Raw genomic sequence first — 19,268 nt, forward strand, 5'->3', positions numbered from 1 at the left:
ACGAGTGGGACCAATGGCCACGTAGACTGCCACGCAGGCAACGACCGGTCAAAGCGGACTGAGGCTGTTGACCTCACCGACGTTTAACCGCCGGCGGCCAGAGCATGGTGGCGCCGCCGCTACAAGGCCTCCCTGGATGCGTGGTTGGTACTAAACGAACGAGAACAACGAAACAAAGCTACTGGTGGTGATGGTTTGTGCGGGGACTCACCGGAGCTTCGTCGAAAACCATGTCCCGCGGCGGTGCACTCCGGCGAGGTGGCTAATCGGAGCTACAGACGTCGATAGGATGCGGGAGTATGCTCTATAGACGCGGAATCTCACCGTGAAGCTTAAGGTGTGGTCGGCGACGACGTTTGCCGCCGGAGTTGAGCTTGATTCCACCATTGCCGGTGATGTACTGAGAAAGGGAATCTTCAAATTCGCCCTGCACCTTGCTTCGCTTGATGATTGCTTGCACCCAGTGGCTCCTCTCGACGAGGCGCTTCCAACGAGCCACTGCACGGAGCTAGGGGTGGTCTCCTCCGTCGAACTCGTCCCCGACGCCGGTGACAGTAAGTGGATAATGGTGAGAGATAGAGGGCGATTGAGAGAGAATGGATGGGCGGCGAGGAACTAGGGTTTCCTGGAGAAGCTCTAGACCTATTTATAGAGCACGGCGAGGTTCGTACCGGAATTTCACCGGCGGCAATGGCCGGGATGCCTCGCCGACAATGAAGGTCTCTGGGGCGCGAATCTTGGCACCAATGGATAGGACGGACGCGAGGGATATAGGGGAACGTTCTGGAATCCTCTGCAAGGCCCGGATCCATCCCTATCCACAGTGAGGAGGTGGCAGGAGCTCGCCGGCTTGCTGTCGAGCGTGGAGAAGACGACGGTCTCATTTTTCCTCTCGCACGATTTTTAAAGCAACCAAAACGATAAGTGGCTTTGGGCTGGGCTGATGCTGGGCTTGGTTGACGTGGTGGTGATGGGCTGCTGCGGTGCTGAGGTCCACCAGGTAAGGCTTTCCCTCTCTTTCTTATTTCAAATTTCTGTTTTCTGTTTTTATTATTCTGTTTTGTCTTTGATGTTTGAATTCAAATTTGATTTCTGTTTTGTTTTGCAGGTTCTAAAATATTTTAATATCCAAACAAATTGATAATGCTACCTGCTGTATTGTTTTGTTTATAAACAACCATTTTATAAATGATTAATTTGGGGTTCTTATGAGGCACAAGTTAAAATTCCAATTGTTATAATTCTAGGGTTCATCTCAATTTTCTAATTAATTTAGGAATCAAATCTGTTTAAATGATTTGGAAAGTAGAACATGTGCATGGTGAACATATTCTATTTTTCTAGTGCTTAACCATAGTGATTACTCACATATTATTTAATTATGGCTAGGGTTTAACAAATGGTAAAGGAAATGGGATTGGTTCATGATTTTATGTGAATGATGGTTCTTAGAGTTTAAGAAGAGTGGTGATATAACCTCTATAATCATCAATCAAGCTTTGACTTAAATTATTTAGGATGAATCCTATAATCCTCATAGTTAATTCAATTGATCTTGTGGTGATTCTATTTTATAAAAATACTATTTCATTTGGTTCCCAAAGCAAGTACTTGGAAAACCAAATAGAATTGAATGTTTGTTTCACTCTACTCACCAAATGGCATTTAGTTTATAAGTGTATATGGATTGGTTTATACTTGGGATCCATGATACACAAGTTAGGACATAATATTCTATGTGGTGTGAATTCTACTTGAAAGGTTTAGGGTTTTGCATAAGCTTCACTAAATTGAAGTATAACTAGGCATGAGGTATGGCAGGGTTCTAATTATAATCCAAGTTAATCCATGGGTTGGAATTCAAATGTAGTTTAGGGTTTAAGTAGTGATCACCAATGTGATACACAACTAGGATTAGAATATGAGCATAAGCTTTGGTTATGTTTCACTAATGGAACATGGCTCTCATCTACAAGATTAAAGGTTGGTTTAACAAGTAAGATGTAATACTACTCTAAAATTCTCTAGGATAGACATGGCTATGGTTAGCATCTATAATCTCTCTCTCACTTCTAATTGTCTTGTAATAGCCTAAGGTCCTACTCAAGATATGATGATATGATCCACTAAATATATGGTTTGCCTAGGGATTCTACCTTGGTATCTTCTGAAGCTTGTTCTTCAGGAAATCTGATAAACCTACATCTTGTGGTATGCCTCCACCTCCTAGCTTCTTCATCTTGATCCTAGCTAACTCACATGGAACGTCTCAAGTGTTTGGTTTCCTTGTAGCATGGTACAAGATGTCCAAATTGATGAAGGGTGTGGCTCTATTTATAGGCTTGGGCAAGCTCTAGTATCATGACACATAGGTGGTGACTCTTGTGTTGGTTTGATGAGTAAGGTGCTTGGTTGTCATGCCCTCATCCATAGCAATCCTTTGATCATGAGGTGGCATAGCTTGGAAAGCAAGTCATGTAGATATTTTCATCCTATGTGGCAAGATCATTATCCTCTCATATGATTTATTTTTGGATAGCCAAGTGGCATTTGTTACTAAATATCTTGAGGATGGTTTTATTATTGTGGATGAGTCACTATATCATATTGGATTGGATTTATATTATAATATTGATCAAAAGATCAAGGTTGAAGGTTATTCCTCAGATTTGGATAGTTGGTGTTTGATTTCACCAAGGCATGATCATATGAGTTTCAAAATACTCATAATCAGTTTGATTCAAATAGTTTGAACTATAAATCGTAATGTAAATGGATTTAGTTTTATGATATTCCATATACTTAATAAGTTATGATTTAAATAAGAATGTGTGGCTTTTATGCACTTTAGACCCTGTGGTTTACCTTATTTGGTAATAAGTTTAGAAGTGAATTAATTTACACACAAAGGTAGTTGCTAACTTTTAAGTGTTAATAAGTTAGGCTTCGATTCTTAAAGAATGTGTTGATATAAATCTAATCCTATTTGATCTAATCCATAGATCAAATCATCTCTACCCAAAACAAGGTTTTAGCAAAGATCACAGTGAAGTTTATAGCGCTTGACTTGATGATCTACTTCAATTCCAGCAAGTCAAGTGAAACTTCAGTTACTGTGGTAAGTTTTATTTGAAAGCGCGAAAATCCCCCGGATTTTCTATGCATGAATGCAATGCACACTTTGGTGTTCTCTCATTTTGTAGCCTCTAAACCTGTACAGCCTCTCCCCCTTAAACTGAACTTCGTCCCGAAGTTCGAACGCTCTCACGTTTCGGAATGTGGAACGGACTTGAACAGATCACAATCCTTTCAAACTCCCTAGTGATCTCATTAGATATAATTGAATATATCCCTTGTCCAAATCCTTCCGGAAATCATCTGATGTCTGGCACTGATACTTTCTTCCATTCTATGTTTTCTTCCAACACTCTAAGCTTATAGGCTTACTTTCCAAAGATTCCTGGATTAGGACATTTTATGGTGTTAATGGACTTTACTAATGGTTGTGGTGACATCTTCCTATTTGAGTACTCAAAGCTTGGTTCTACCAGCTGCGGTAATCCAGCTGCGATGTAATATGGCACTATGATTTACCAGCTGCGATACTCAAACCTTAATTCTAAAAGATTCATTTAAGGTAGGGTATTGTTTTCCCTTACTACCATAACGAAAGTAATGGTACTTAGTAAGGTATTTACAATAGGTATGGTCCTAGTGGTTTCTTCCTACGAATGGATTAGACTCATTGTCCATCCAATCATGACTTCTAGTTTATGCTAGTTATCTTCCTTTTGGTTTCTTTAGGTTCCATGAAAGGAATCTTTCTAATAGTCATTAGTTTTTGGTATAGTCAAACCCTTCGATCTTTTGTTTTTCTTTGGCCTTGATTGTCCTCTGATATCTTCTTCATCCAACTTCATTATCTTAGACTTACTTGAGTTCTCTTGGTTTCGAGTAATTATGAATTACCCACTCAAGTTAGAATCTACTCTTACTTCCTAGAGATATGAACCTCGGCTTCTAGTCTGACAACCTCCTGAGAGTACTTTTATATGGGTACTTCCCAACAACCTTATAAAAATAAGATCGGACTTCCTTTCAGTTCAGACCTTTTTCTCCATCTATCACACTACCAATAATATCTTAATACTCCTCCTTCAGCCTTCCTCTCCCCCTTGGAGTTTACTAATGATCTTCAAACTTCCTTTCTTCTAATCATTAAACTCCAAGGTTAGGTAGTTGGTTTAAGTTTAGTTTAGGTATATACTTTTCTAGAGTCTCACGAAGAATTCTTTGTGGTGTATCCACACAATTGTGGATATCCATTATGAATCCTCCGACTAAATATTTACCAACCACGAGATACCAGCTGTGAAATACTAGCTGCGGAATCCCCCTTTCTTTTAGGGTAAAGAAATGTTCAGGCTGTGGGCTATCTGGTACCAGCTGCAAACTACCTAGTACCAGATGTGACTTATTGGATACCAGCTGTGGCTATGTTATGGTTCTAGTCAATTATCTACCTACCAGCTGGGACTACTTACATAGTTTTAGATAAGATATACCTCACTTCACATTCTTTCTCTTCATGGTTATCCTATATCAACTGCGGTCATATGATGCTAGCTGCGACTTCACTTGCATTCCCTTCTTCCATAATGAATACGGCTCCACTTCTACTACTCCATATTCACTATTTTTCTCACTTTCATGATACTTCCATGTTGAAGTACTCCTTAATTAAGGATAAAAATGAGTTTTGATTGGTCCTTCCTTCAGATTGTTGTGGTTGCATCCCACAATTTTTACTTCCTTCTTCAAGTGAACCTTCATCTTGTCTTCAAATCTTCAGAATTCGTCACTTCCTTACACGAATACCTTTACCCTCTAGACCTATAACATCAAGTAAGAGCTTGATATTGCAACATGCATTTGCATATCAAAGTCAAACTTCATGTATGGATCTAGTCAATCAATGAAAATCCAATAAAATCCAAGAAGATTCAGCTTTGTTGATACGGGCATGGAGGCCTATGTGGAGCCTAGATTCAGGACTCCACCAGCTTAATTATCTTAGTTTTTGTAATTGTCATATATTGGCAAATTAGGGATTTTTAATAAATCGATTCAGTCTTGGTTTGGGCCTGTCCAACCAAGTTAGGGAGGCCCATAGTGGGGCGCCCAGCCTAGCAAGGGCTGGCCGGCCACCCTTCCCCTTATATAAGGAGGTGGAGCGGCTAGGGTTTAGGTAGTTCAAGTTTATTCTAAAGTTTAGGTTATACCTAGTTGCGTGCGTTCACGTGTATCATCCCTCCGGGGGTACGGCGCTGCCGTTTATCTATACTATTATCCGCTGCGAAGGTTCTTGTGTTCATCAAGGATTATCTAGCTTTTGGTTTGAGGCGTATCGTTCATCGATCCGTTGCTTGCTGGATTCGTTCCCTCTTCTCCAGGCTGCGTTCATCGCGTTGTTGGGAGGTTTCTCTACCCCAGGTTCTCGCTGTGAAAGATCGGGCATCAAATTAGGTGGATTAGCTTGGATCCACCTTATCATGTGGTATCAGATTTCTGGGTTGCTCACGGCGAGGTGTTGTTGATCGATTTCTTTGATCGGTTTGCATCGGAGAAGATTAGCTCTAAGATCGGAGGAGTTTGACTCTCGGTCGAAGGAGGTTGGTTGGAGGAAGTTTGGCATAGTTTGGTGCAGTTTGGAGGTCATCCATGGCTGTTTCGGAGGTCAAAATCGCGAAAAATCGCGACCAGAATCGGGAAGAAGACGAAATTTCGCGACCAGGAAAAATCCGGTCTGAAATCCGGTCAACCGGGCCAGTGACCGGGCCAGTGACCGGGCCAGTGACCGGGCCAGTAACCGGGCCAGTGACCGGGCCGGCCGGCGTAGAATCCGGTCAACCGGGCGGCAAACCGGGAAGTTCGCAAAAATTCGTCCGGTTGTGTTCCGGTGCGATGCATCCGGTTGGCGACCGGTCAACCGGGCCAGTGACCGGGCAGGCCGGTCTGGAGGCCGGTCCAACCGGGCCCTGGGCCGGGACGGCGTCTGTTCCTGCGGTTTTTCCTCCGGCGGTTTCTCCTGTCGTTCCGGTGGTTTCTCCGGTGATGCTGGGTCATGCTGTTAATGATGTTGCTCCAATGTTTGACGCACATAGGAGTGACGATGTGTATCATGATTACCTCGGTATGAGGATTGGTACAAAGTTTGACGCATCGCAAATCAAATGGCGGTTGGCTAGTTCTGCGACACCGACGGAATTTCAACTTTGGGAATCACACATTGAAGGTGGATTTGCGAGATGCAAGGAGTTTGATAGTTCTTTTGGTGGCCAGGCGGAATTTGCTATCGCATATCGGCGTGTTGACGATGTTGTGGCTAGTTGGTACCGTAATGCTCTCGTCGTTCAGGGTATCGTTGGTCTACGGTCTAGTTGGGCAGATTTCAAGCAGTTTCTACGACATAGCTTTAAGTTTGCGAGCTTGACTAAAACGGTGGTGTGCTCTAACACTACCGTGGAGGAGGTTGTTTCCATATCGACAGTCATTGAGGAGAGGAAACCTGGCTCTGATACCAAGAGCACTACTGTGACTGTTGAAGAAGATGTACCATTGAGCGGGCTGAATATGCAACTCAAGAGGGTACAAGGTGATGCTTGCAAGACAGTTGACAAGGGTCAGCGGTGGAGTTTGTTTCAGACTCAGTGCTTTATCAAGGGCAAGGCTTGCAAGATGATGATTGATGGTGGAAGCTGTACTAATGGCATTAGCAAGGCGATGGTGGCAGCGTTGGGGTTGTCTAGATGGCGTCTTCCTGAACCTAAACGTCTTGAGTGGTTGAATAGCTGTGGTATGCTGAAGATTACTCACAAGGTGCGTGTGCCATTTGTAGTTGATGATTATGTTGATGAGATCGATTGCGATGTGTTGCCATTGGAGGTGTGTGGATTGCTACTTGGGCGTCCTTGGCAGTTTGATCGCAATGTGACACATGCTGGGCGAGCAAATACATATTCTTTTATGCATGGTGGTAAACAGCGGACTTTGAAGCCTATGAGTGATGATCATATCAAGTCCGATGTGGAGTTATTGGTGCGTAAGGAGAAGTTGCACAAGCCTAATGTGCAGCATAAGGTGCATCATGTTCCGAGCATTGATGTTGGTGATGTTTCAGCCAAGCCTGGAGATGACAAGCAAGTTCTTGTTGGTGACAAGCAGGATGAAGCTACACTTGTTGTTGATGTGGATGTTGCAGCATGTGCTACAGTTCCAGTTTGTGTTGATGCTAGTATACAGACTGATGATGTTTGTGCTGATGATGTTCCAGTACATATGGCGCAGATGCGCGTGGGAGGAGTGGGAGGCGAGAAGGTTAGAGAAGCCAGTGCTGATGGTGTTTCAGTTCGGTGCCAGGGCCGGCCGACCGGCTCTAGGACCGGCCGGGCTGGTCAACCGCCCGGTCAACCGGTGCCTAGACCGGCTGTGGTCGAGCGCGTCAGTGGAGACAGTGGGCAGCGGCACTACCGTGCTAGGAGTATTGCAGTCCAGTTTTCTGCGACACCGCGGATGCATCGAGGCAAGGATGGACGTGTGAGACATCTATGTGGCCCAGGAATTACACATCTTGTGCAGGGTCATGTGCAGCGACACAAGGGTCCATCAAAACCTCGCAAGAAGAAGGAATTGGCGCCAAAATCCAAGCTCATGTGGAGAAGAAAGGAGGCGCCAAGTGCTGTATCAAGTCGAGAAGGCCGCGAGGGAGGATGTGGTGTGGAAGGCAAGCAAGACTTGAAGACGGTGAGGACGTGTCATGTTCATATCACGTCACCTTTTCCAGAAGACCCTCACGCGTTGGGGACAACGCTTCTTGAAGGGGGGGAGGATGATACGGGCATGGAGGCCTATGTGGAGCCTAGATTCAGGACTCCACCAGCTTAATTATCTTAGTTTTTGTAATTGTCATATATTGGCAAATTAGGGATTTTTAATAAATCGATTCAGTCTTGGTTTGGGCCTGTCCAACCAAGTTAGGGAGGCCCATAGTGGGGCGCCCAGCCTAGCAAGGGCTGGCCGGCCACCCTTCCCCTTATATAAGGAGGTGGAGCGGCTAGGGTTTAGGTAGTTGAAGTTTAGTCTAAAGTTTAGGTTATACCTAGTTGCGTGTTCACGTGTATCATCCCTCCGGGGGTACGGCGCTGCCGTTTATCTATACTATTATCCGCTGCGAAGGTTCTTGTGTTCATCAAGGATTGTCTAGCTCTTGGTTTGAGGCGTATCGTTCATCGATCCGTTGCTTGCTGGATTCGTTCCCTCTTCTCCAGGCTGCGTTTCATCGCGTTGTTGGGAGGATTCTCTACCCCAGGTTCTCGCTGTGAAAGATCGGGCATCAACTTAGGTGGATTGGCTTGGATCCACCGTATCATTTGTGTTCATAATACACATCCTTATAGGCCTGAATATAATAGTTGGGTAAGACATCCCTAAATATCAGGTTTAGATGTGTAGTATATAACACCACATAAGATAGGTTTAGGTCGTGATACTTAGCACAAATACGTGAATTTCTACTATTTGTCTCAACATTTGTCTTAATTGCACATTTGCAATGAGACAAACTTGAAGCAAAATGGCCTGGGATAGTTGAAGTTAACCTAGTTTTCTTTGGAAGTACTAATGATGCGGGCTAAGCCCGAGGGTGTGCCCAATCTTCACGGTTTGACCCGGGTGAGTATGATTGCGGAGGGGGATTCACGGGGAAGTGGATGAACGCGAAGAACTCGATACAAACACACGCACACACACAATCGGTTATCCTCGTTGGCCCGAACCACCAACCGATAGAATCGCGAGAGAAAGACCAAAGGTAGAATCTCTTGCAAAAGATCGACAAATCCAAATAGAATTCCCAAAGAGTAAAAGACCAACTAAGAATAGAGTTGCAAAGCAAGAGATTCTCAATTGATAGAATTACTAGAATGGAAAAAGATCCGGATAAGGAGGGATACAATAGATGGTTAATCTAAGGTGGGGGTTTCCCAAATCCACAAAGGGATAATAGAGGCATAAGCCAATTCATCTAAACATCATCTCTCCCTCATGAAGGTGGGGGTAGGTGTCTATTTATAGGCAAGGGGATGAAGGGGTAAGTTACAAGCCAAAAGGGGCTGAGATCTGGCTGAGGCGCGACAGGGCGGAAGTTCCGGTCCCTGAGGGCGGAAGTTCCGGTCGGCGGCGGAAGTTCCGGCCATGAGGGGCGGAAGTTCCGGTCGCAGTTCTTCAGTGCGAGCATCTTCAGTCTTTGGATGGAATCTGGGCGGAAGTTCCGGCGGTGGTGGGCGGAAGTTCCGGCCTGGAGCGTCCAGCTCCTCTTTCTCCTTCTCTTCCATTGATGAGGTCTAAGACCCCGTGTGTGGCCCGATCTTGCGGTTGACCCGAAATCCAAAGGGGGGAGAGAGGGAGAACGCGAAGAACACGATGAACACGAAGAACACGATGAACTCACGCACGCACACCAACCCGATACAATCGATACTTACCCCGTGGCTCGATGGACCACGCCAATAGAATCAACCCGGAAGAGACACGCGGTAGAATTCCGAGCGGAGAGATTGGTGAGGGAGATGAATCTAGGAGTGGGAGAGAGAGTGGGTAACACTAGAATCTCACACACCAAATCCAATCATCCAACATAGGTTGCCTTGATACAAAGGGGATGAAACCCTAGGGAGACAAAGCTCATCTTCATGTTTAAGCTATCATCTTGTCTCCAGAGGTAAGGGGGCGACCTGGGGGCTTATATAGGCATACAAGGCAGCATGGGTCGAACAGGTACAAGTTGGTGGGTCAAACCCGACGAATCCGGTCACAGGGCCGGTCTGACCGGGCCTGGGACCGGCCCATCCGGTCCACAACCGGATTCTGGACCGGGCGGTGACCGGGCGAGGCTTCGGGAGCCCCGGGATTGCGTCCGGATGGCACCGGTCGTCGTTCCGGTCGAAAACCGGCCGGGCCGGTCAGGGGGCCGGTCAACCGGGCCTGTGACCGGGTGGGCCGGTCAGGGGGCCGGTCAACCGGGCCTGTGACCGGCCGGCCTCCCTCCTCCCGCTTCTTCTTCCTCTTCCTTCCTTCTTCCTTCATTCTTCCTTCCTTCTTCTTCTTCTTCCTTCTTCCTTGCACCATGATGAATGGCTCCTCTTCCCTTCCCTCGCTTCCTTGCACCATGGGTGTTCCTCCTCTCCGGTCCTCGATGACTCTTGTACCTAATGACATATAACATGCCGACATGAGGTAGCATTCCATTCAAGGTATCTACGAGGTCGAGTATCGAGAGGAAGGAGTTCACCTTGACGCGTGTAGCGTGGGTTAGGGTTGAAGGTCCACTTGGGGGACTCTTTGGCCATGGTGTAGCGTCGACGATAGGCGGGGCTGCACTTGATGGTCTTGGTGTAGCGACGTCGGTGACCGGGGCTACATCATCTCCCCCCCCTTGGGAAAGAGTCGTCCTCGACTCTTGTTCCATCTCATCGACGGTGTAGTCCATGACGATTCTCCCATGTTGTGGTAGAGGGATAAAGTCGCGGTCGAAGAAGAACTTGGGGAAAAACGAGTTGCAAATAGTTCTCCAAGAGGCGAACAAGAGGCTCTCAATCAAATACGAAGCATCAAGTCGTTTCTCCAAGAGGCAATAGGCGAAAATGGGAACCAAAAGAGTGTGTTTGTATCCAAAATGTGGAAGGTCAAAAGTTTGTGTATGTAAGAGTTGTATGGTGTGAAGAATGTGTGGTGTGGCCTTGTCCCAAGCAAATGGAACAAACAAAAGGCAAGTGTCGGCGGCAAAATTTGGGTCAAAATTGTTATGTGCAATGGCAAAGCGGTGGAAACTTCTAGCTTGGGAAAGTATGGTTGGCGTGAGCCTAGTATGGGTATCCTCAAGTGTCAAAGAATCCAATGCAAATGCCAAAGATGAAATGAAAAATCCAAAGAAGGGCAACTTTTTGTGTGACATGTGGCACAAGATGCATAAGGTATCTCTCACATGTATGACATGGTCCTTGAGAATCTCGGAGTGTATGATGAAAGCATCAAGACATACAACAATCATTGTGCCAACAAGATGTTTCAAGATAAGTTGCATAAGAGGCAAAAGGGGCGACGAGGAGTTGGACCAAACCGGAAACTCGACAAGACAAGTCGGAAACACACGAGGGCGAAGGCGTTTGGGAACATACCCTTTGGTGTGATTCCCGCGGGCTAGGTCCTTGTTGGGGTAGCTCTCAATTGCGCGTTTCGTCAACTCATGCTCCGTGGCGGTGGAAGTTGATGGTCGGGTACCTACACATGGAATGAGCAAAACAAAGAGCGTATGTGCATGGTAGAGGAACACATCATCCATCATGATGTTCCAAGACTTGTGCACATCACCATGAGTGTCAAGCAAAATAGAATGAAATGCATGGCGATGGTGCATATGGCAAGAAGGTGCATTCATGGCATATGGCAACTCATGATCATCAAAAGGTGAGAAGGCTATGGGGGCCATCTCATGGACAATGAAATAAGCATTCTTGCATACCAAGCATAGGAAAGAGCAATTGTTCACAATCTTGGATGCAAGGATCATGGTGTAGTGCAAACATTTGGGGCAAAGCATGCGGAAGCTAATGTCATCCTTGTCATTATCATTGCAAGCAATACATGGAAAAGAGCAAGTAGGCAACATATTGCAAGCAATGGTGGGAAAAATGAAGCTCTCATAGCATGGCATGGTCATGGTATCACAAGCACTCAATTCCACATGGTCAACATTGTTGTCAAGCAAAGTATCACATGGGAACATGAAAGTAGCATATGATGTAGCAAATGTGTCATCAAGATCATGCATGCATTCAAAAGTCATCATGTCCACTAGTGGGATCATGGCATCACCAACACCTATGTTGTTACCTATGTCGTCCGACTCATGTGAAGTAGGTGTGGTGGAAGTAGGAGGATCCATGTGGTCGACTTGTCCATCTTGGAGCAAGCATGGTGAGATATCGTCATCTTCATGCACCATGTACATCGTCTCCATGATCGGGAACTCGTCCTCCTCGGAACCTAGTGCAACATAAGGAGACACCAAAGAGGGAGAGGTTAATGTGTTAGCAAAATCGATGTCCTCCATGGACCTATCATCTACCTCTCGCAACTCACTCGGTGTATCACTCATGTCCTCCAATTGGAAGCACTCAAACTCACATATGGAGTAGTAGTCACTCAACTCACTATCACTCTCGCTCAAGTGGGCTATGTGGCTCTCATGCTCACATGGGCTTGGTACCAACTCATCAATCAAGCATATGGGAGTAGGCTCGACTTTCTCATCTCCATGCGCCTCCATAGGTGAAGGGAAAATCCCATGCTCAACCATCTCAACTCCATGCGCCTCCGTAGGTGAAGGGAGAATCCCATGCTCACCATGCTCAACTCCCTCGCCTCCCAAGTCATCCTCAAGCGGTGGTGTCGTGGTGTAGTAGAGAGCTAGGCTCGGATCCACATCAACCTTGAGTTGACCTTGGCGATCTTCATCTTGAAGTGTGGGCGCGATAGGCATCTTGGAGACTTGTGCATTGAGCTCGTCGAAGTAGAGCTTCTTGGCGCTTGGCGTTGTGCATTGCCATGCCACGTGACCCTTGGCCTTGCACACCTCACATAGGAGATTGGGACATTCCCGTGGAGGGTGGCCTTGTTGCTTGCACTTGTAGCATCGGAGTCCATAGGCACGTGACGAGGTAGAGGCCATTGTGGTGGTGGCACAAGAGGTGGAAGTCGCCTTATGAGGAAGGTATGCTCGATGTGCACTTGCCATCCTTGGAGTGGTAGGCATCCTATCATTGTGTTTGTCGCCTTCATGTCGAGGCTCTCGTCTTCGTGCATCATCACCATGGCTTGAGTGGTGTCGTCGAAGATTCGTGGAAGATGTTGGTCGATGGCGATCATGAAGTGGCTTGTGGCGGCGAAGCTCATGTGGTGACATATGTCGATGACGGTCCTTGCCATGCCTCGATGATGGCTCATGCGGCTTGACATGTTGCTTGCGGCGCCTTGTGGAGCTTGGAGAAGAGTGTCGATGACGCTCATGATGGGGACGCTCTTGATGCTCCAAATGGTGTACTTGAAGTCGACGATCTTGTGCATAAGCACTCTCATGGTGGCGCCTCGTGGAGCTCGAAGAAGTGTGTCGATGGCGATCATGTTGGGGACGCTCTTGATGATCCATATGATGGTGCCATCGTGGAGGTCCTCCATCTTCATATGTAGCTCCCTTGGCCAAGTATGGATGCGAGGGCGCATCATCTTTGCTCCGTGTGGGGACTAGGCGAGGCTCCGCCATGGTGTCGATGTCGAAGTCGTGGCGTAGCTCCACCATGTCGTCCATGAGTGGTGAGCTAGTGTCGATGTAGAGCTCGTCGATGTCGTCCTCGGGGTGGTGCTCCACCATGTCGTCCATGTCGTCCTCGAGGTGGTGCTCCACCATGTCGTCCATGCATGAGGAGCCATTGTCGATGTAGAGCTCCTCGATGTCGGTCATGTCGGTGATGCTTGGGGAGCCATGGTCGTTGTCGAGCTCCTCGATGTCGGACATGCCGATGATGCTTGTGGAGCTAGAGTCGGTGTCGAGCTCCACATGTTCCTCCACATCCGCGGTGCTTGAGGAGGTGTCCTCCTCGAAGTACTCCATGTACTCCTCCGTGTCGTCTCCGTCGCTATACATGTTAGCACGATGGTATCTATATGGTGTATGTTAGTGGAAGAAGACTACCTCGATATCTTACCGTGGTATGATAAGATCGGGGCGATCCAAAAAGCCGAGGTCAAAATCAATTGTATCGGGCACTCACACAAAAACACACGCAAAAGCTAGCAAATATGGTGGTAGGTGAGTGTGGTGGAAAGCCAAAAGACGAAATCCGAAATCAAGTTTGTTGTTAAGAGTGGGTGAAGTCCAACGAAATCAAATGTCAAAGCGATGATCACTAGAAACACGGAAAAGATATGGAACACACACACGAGATGAACGGGGTTAGTGCGACCAAGGAATGAGCGGAAAAGTGTATGAAGCCCTTAAGCAAGGGTGCTCGATGTCACACTAACACAAGAAGAGATCAAAGCTTTGGTTGCAAAGGAAGAGACAACAAGATTCACACGTGGCCTCTCTTCTCCTATCTCTCTTTGCTTAAAAGCTTTTTCTCTTTTGTATATGGCGGCACTTGCACTCGTTTGTATCTTTGGTGGCACGTGGACACTTTTGTGTATATGGGCGTATGGATGTATGGATGTATGGATGTATGGTGCTACTCGCACTCTTTTTGTGTTTTTGGGGCTTTTTGACGCACTATGTTAGCGTTAGCCTCGCTTTTGCTATCTTGCCACACGAGTGTTTGCTTGGGTGCCTTACTCAACGCGACACACACACCTCACAATGCGGGGCCACGTGCAATGTCTCGCAACACTAAACAAGCAATGCTCGATGGGATAGATCGCAAAAGGAAGAGGGGTTACAAGGTGACCTGCAAGTTATACCTGCGATGGTGGTGGTGGTGGTGGTGGTGGTGGTGGAGATCGCCGGATGTCGAGGTCGAAGGGGGCGATGCGTCGCCCGGTCGGAGGCCCGGTTGGACCGGGTTCTGGACCGGCTTGCCCGGTCGTGGGCCCGGTTGACCGGCTGCCCAACCGGATTTCGCGGGATAAACTTTCTCTCTCCTGTTCTTCACGAAAACCAAGCCAAATCGACCAAATCGAGGGGAAACGATGGAATTGGAGGCTAAAAGTTGGGGAAATAGTAGATCAAGCACTCCAACACCAAATCCATGGACCAAAACCACTCAAAACGCAACGAAATCGCAGATCGGTCAAGAGGCAAATTAGGGCTATTTTTGGGGATTTTTTTTGGGGAAAAATTTTAGAGACGAAATTGGATGGGTGGGGGGTCAAATCCGCGGAAACCAAAGGCTGCTGATACCATATGATGAGGTCTAAGACCCCGTGTGTGGCCCGATCTTGCGGTTGACCCGAAATCCAAAGGGGGGAGAGAGGGAGAACGCGAAGAACACGATGAACACGAAGAACACGATGAACTCACGCACGCACACCAACCCGATACAATCGATACTTACCCCGTGGCTCGATGGACCACGCCAATAGAATCAACCCGGAAGAGACACGCGGTAGAATTCCGAGCGGAGAGATTGGTGAGGGAGATGAATCTAGGAGTGGGAGAGAGAGTGGGTAACACTAGAATCTCACACACCAAATCCAATCATCCAACATAGGTTGCCTTGATACAAAGGGGATGAAACCCTAGGGAGACAAAGCTCATCTTCATGTTTAAGCTATCATCTTGTCTCCAGAGGTAAGGGGGCGACCTGGGGGCTTATATAGGCATACAAGGCAGCATGGGTCGAACAGGTACAAGTTGGTGGGTCAAACCCGACGAATCCGGTCACAGGGCCGGTCGGCCCGACTGGGACAGCCCATCCGGTCCACAACCGGATTCTGGACCGGCGGTGACCGGGCGAGGCTTCGGGAGCCCCGGATTGCGTCCGGATGGCACCGGTCGTCGTTCGGTCGAAAACCGGCCGGGCCGGTCAGGGGGCCGGTCAACCGGGCCTGTGACCGGGTGGGCCGGTCAGGGGGCCGGTCAACCGGGCCTGTGACCGGCCGGCCTCCCTCCTCCCGCTTCTTCTTCCTCTTCCTTCCTTCTTCCTTCATTCTTCCTTCCTTCTTCTTCTTCTTCCTTCTTCCTTGCACCATGATGAATGGCTCCTCTTCCCTTCCCTCGCTTCCTTGCACCATGGGTGTTCCTCCTCTCCGGTCCTCGATGACTCTTGTACCTAATGACATATAACATGCCGACATGAGGTAGCATTCCATTCAAGGTATCTACGAGGTCGAGTATCGAGAGGAAGGAGTTCACCTTGACGCGTGTAGCGTGGGTTAGGGTTGAAGGTCCACTTGGGGGACTCTTTGGCCATGGTGTAGCGTCGACGATAGGCGGGGCTGCACTTGATGGTCTTGGTGTAGCGACGTCGGTGACCGGGGCTACATCATCCATGCTTCCGTGACATCGGCCTTGCGTCCTCGGGTCTCCATGGCATCCTCTCTTCTCCCCGTACTTGTCGTCGGGTTCCTATCATCAAGATATGACGGGGTATGAAGTAGTATATCGTCTCAAATAGGCGATTCGAGGCACGCGTAAAGGAGAAGATTCACCTTAGCGTGCCGTCTTGGCGATGAAGCACATGATGTGGTGAAGACCGAAGGTCGGGCTACATCATCTCCCCCCACTTGAAAAAGAGTCGTCCTCGACGATAAATCTTCATGAATATGTATAGGAGGTAGATGACACCAACGCTTGAATGTCGTTTCACTTGTCAAGAGCCCTATCAATAGCACAAGAAAAGCCAAACAACACTCAAAGCATAGCCAATGTTCCACGGGTTTAGCAAGGGAGCGCAAGTAGAAGGAGGTCACCTTTGCATAATGTCGGTGTGCTCTCATTGAGAGATCTTGTGTAGTAGAAGTATGGGGTTGAACCCATTCGTTGACGCTCATCCATATGTCACTTTTACCTTCACACAACAAAGACCAAGCAAAGTATATGTGTGCGTGATAGAGGAGCATATCATCAACGACATGTCCATTCATGTTCACAACACCGTTAGCACAACAGAAATTTATCAAGAATAAGGCATGTGCAAGGTCAATGTGTAAGAACTCCATATGAACATCTTCCAAATGTGGGAACACAAAAACTTCAAATTGTGAGATGACCATGGTGTCCATCTCATGTAGAAACTCATGTGCATTATTGCACTCAAGGCATCGGAAAGAGAAATTATTCAACATCCTCGAAGCAATAAGGGGAGAATTTGGCAAAATCACATACGGAAGAGTGTCCAAAATATCATCAACATGTGTGCACACAAACCATTGGAAAGACAAATTGGTCCTCATATTTGGTGCAACACACAACATATCATCCAAAAACTTCACCAAGTAGAAATTTGCACAACCGTGCGTGCCAACAAACCAAAGGAAAGAGAAATTGCTCAACTTGTTTGAGGCAACACCAACGGTAAGAATCACATCATCATGCTTGCAAAAGAACCACAAGAAAGAGAAATTGTTCGGCATGTTCAATGTAAAGCATGGGAAAGGTATTAGAGCCGGGTTCGATCTTGAACTTACTTGTATTATGCTCTCTAGAGCTCTCTTTGTCAACTCGTGCTCAATCGAGGTTGACATTGGCATTCTTGTACCTACACACACAATAGGCAAAACAAAGAACGTGTGTGCATGGTATATGAGCACATCATCCATCATGATGGTCCATCTCTTTTGCACATCACCATTAGCGTTAAGCAAAGCATCATAATAGATATGGTGAATATGCGGAGTAAACATGGGAACATGCTCAACATGGATATATGCAAAGTCTCCAAAATTTGAGAGAGCTATGGGGGCAATCTTATTTACAAGCATATTAACATCATTGCAAACCAAGCATTGGAAAGAGCAAGTGTTCAACATTTTGGTTGCATTAATGGGAGAGTATTGCAAGCATCTAGCACAAAACATGTTCAACATTGTATCATGGTTGTCGACAAACCTAGGGAAAGAGAAATTGTTCATCAAGGTTGTCACAACACAAGAATTAGCATCATCATTTTCATTGCAAGCAATACATGGGAAAGAGCAATTGTTCAACATATTGCAAGCAAGAGGAAGTAACTCGAAAGACTCATAGCATGGCATGGAAATATTATCATAAGCAACTACTTCCACATGATCAACAATGGTGGTATCACAAGTATCACAAGGGAATGTGAAAGAAGCATATGACATAGCAATAGGATCATCCAACTCATGCAAGCACTCACAAATCATCATGTCCACTAGTGGGATCATGGCATCATCAACACCTATGTTGGTACCTTTGTAGTCCGACTCCTTTGGATTAGGTGTTGTGGAAGAGGTAGGCTCCATGTGGCCTCCATGTTCATCTTCAATCAAGCATGGTGTGATAGCATCATCTTCATGCACCATGTACATCTTCTCCATGATCGGGAACTCGTCATCCATGGGACCTAATGAGACACAAGGAAACACACTAGAGGTAGAGGGTAAGTTGTTAGAATTCGAAATGGCCTTACATGACCTATCAACTACCACTCTCATCTCACTCGGTGTATCACTCATATCCTCAAGGTGGGGGCACTCAAGCTCATGTATAGTGGATTCACTCATCTCACATATAGTGGAGTCGCTTATCTCACATATATTGGAGTCGCTCATCTCACATATAGTGGAGTCGCTCATCTCACATATAGTGGAGTCGCTCATCTCACATATAGTGGAGTCGCTCATCTCACATATAGTGGAGTCGCTCATCTCACATATAGTGGAGTCCCTCATCTCCATGGCAATGGCGTCGTCGATGTCCGAGCAACCTAGCAAAGAGGAAGACAACACAAGAGGAGTAGAGGTTAATGTGTTAGAAATCAAAGCGTCCTCACTCAACTCATGTGGTGTGTCACTCTTGCTCTCAAGGTGTTTGAAGTAGAATTTGCACTCGGCTTTGTCTTTGGGGGTCATATTGGCTTCAAGAGCTTCTAGCTCGGCAAAGTACGCTCTCATCTCGGCCTTTTCTTGTGGTGTCATTTTGGGTGGCTCTCACTAGGAAGGGTGTATGTATGTGGTGGAAGGAAAACTACCAAAAGGTCAAAACTCGCAAACCAAAATCGAGAAAATGGTTCAAGTTAGAGAATAACCGATATGTACTCACACACACACTCAAAGCACACGCAAAAGGCTAAGAACTCTATATGGTGGTAGGTGAGGAAGTGGATAGCAAACGAAAAGAACCAAAGAAAATGTCTATTGTCAAATGTGGGTAAGATCCAAAGTCAAATGTCAAAAGCGGTGATCTATATCAAGGAAACACGGAAACACACACAAGGAAGAACAATGGGGTTAGCGCGACCAAGGAAGTGAGCAAGTAACAAAGATGGTCCTAACGAAGACTATTAGCTCGGTGTCGCGCCAACACAAGAGAGACCGTAGCTTGGTTGCATATGAGAGAAGCAACTAGATTTGCACAAATGTCACTCTTCTCTTATCTCTCTTAGTGCTCACAAGCTTTGCACTCCTTTGTATCGGTGGACACACACTCTTTTTCTATTTCTTTTTCTTTTTTCTCTTTTTTTTCACTTTTTTTTCTA

Source organism: Lolium perenne, chromosome 4 (genome assembly GCF_019359855.2).
Source record: "Lolium perenne isolate Kyuss_39 chromosome 4, Kyuss_2.0, whole genome shotgun sequence".
Taxonomy (NCBI): Eukaryota; Viridiplantae; Streptophyta; class Magnoliopsida; order Poales; family Poaceae; genus Lolium; species Lolium perenne.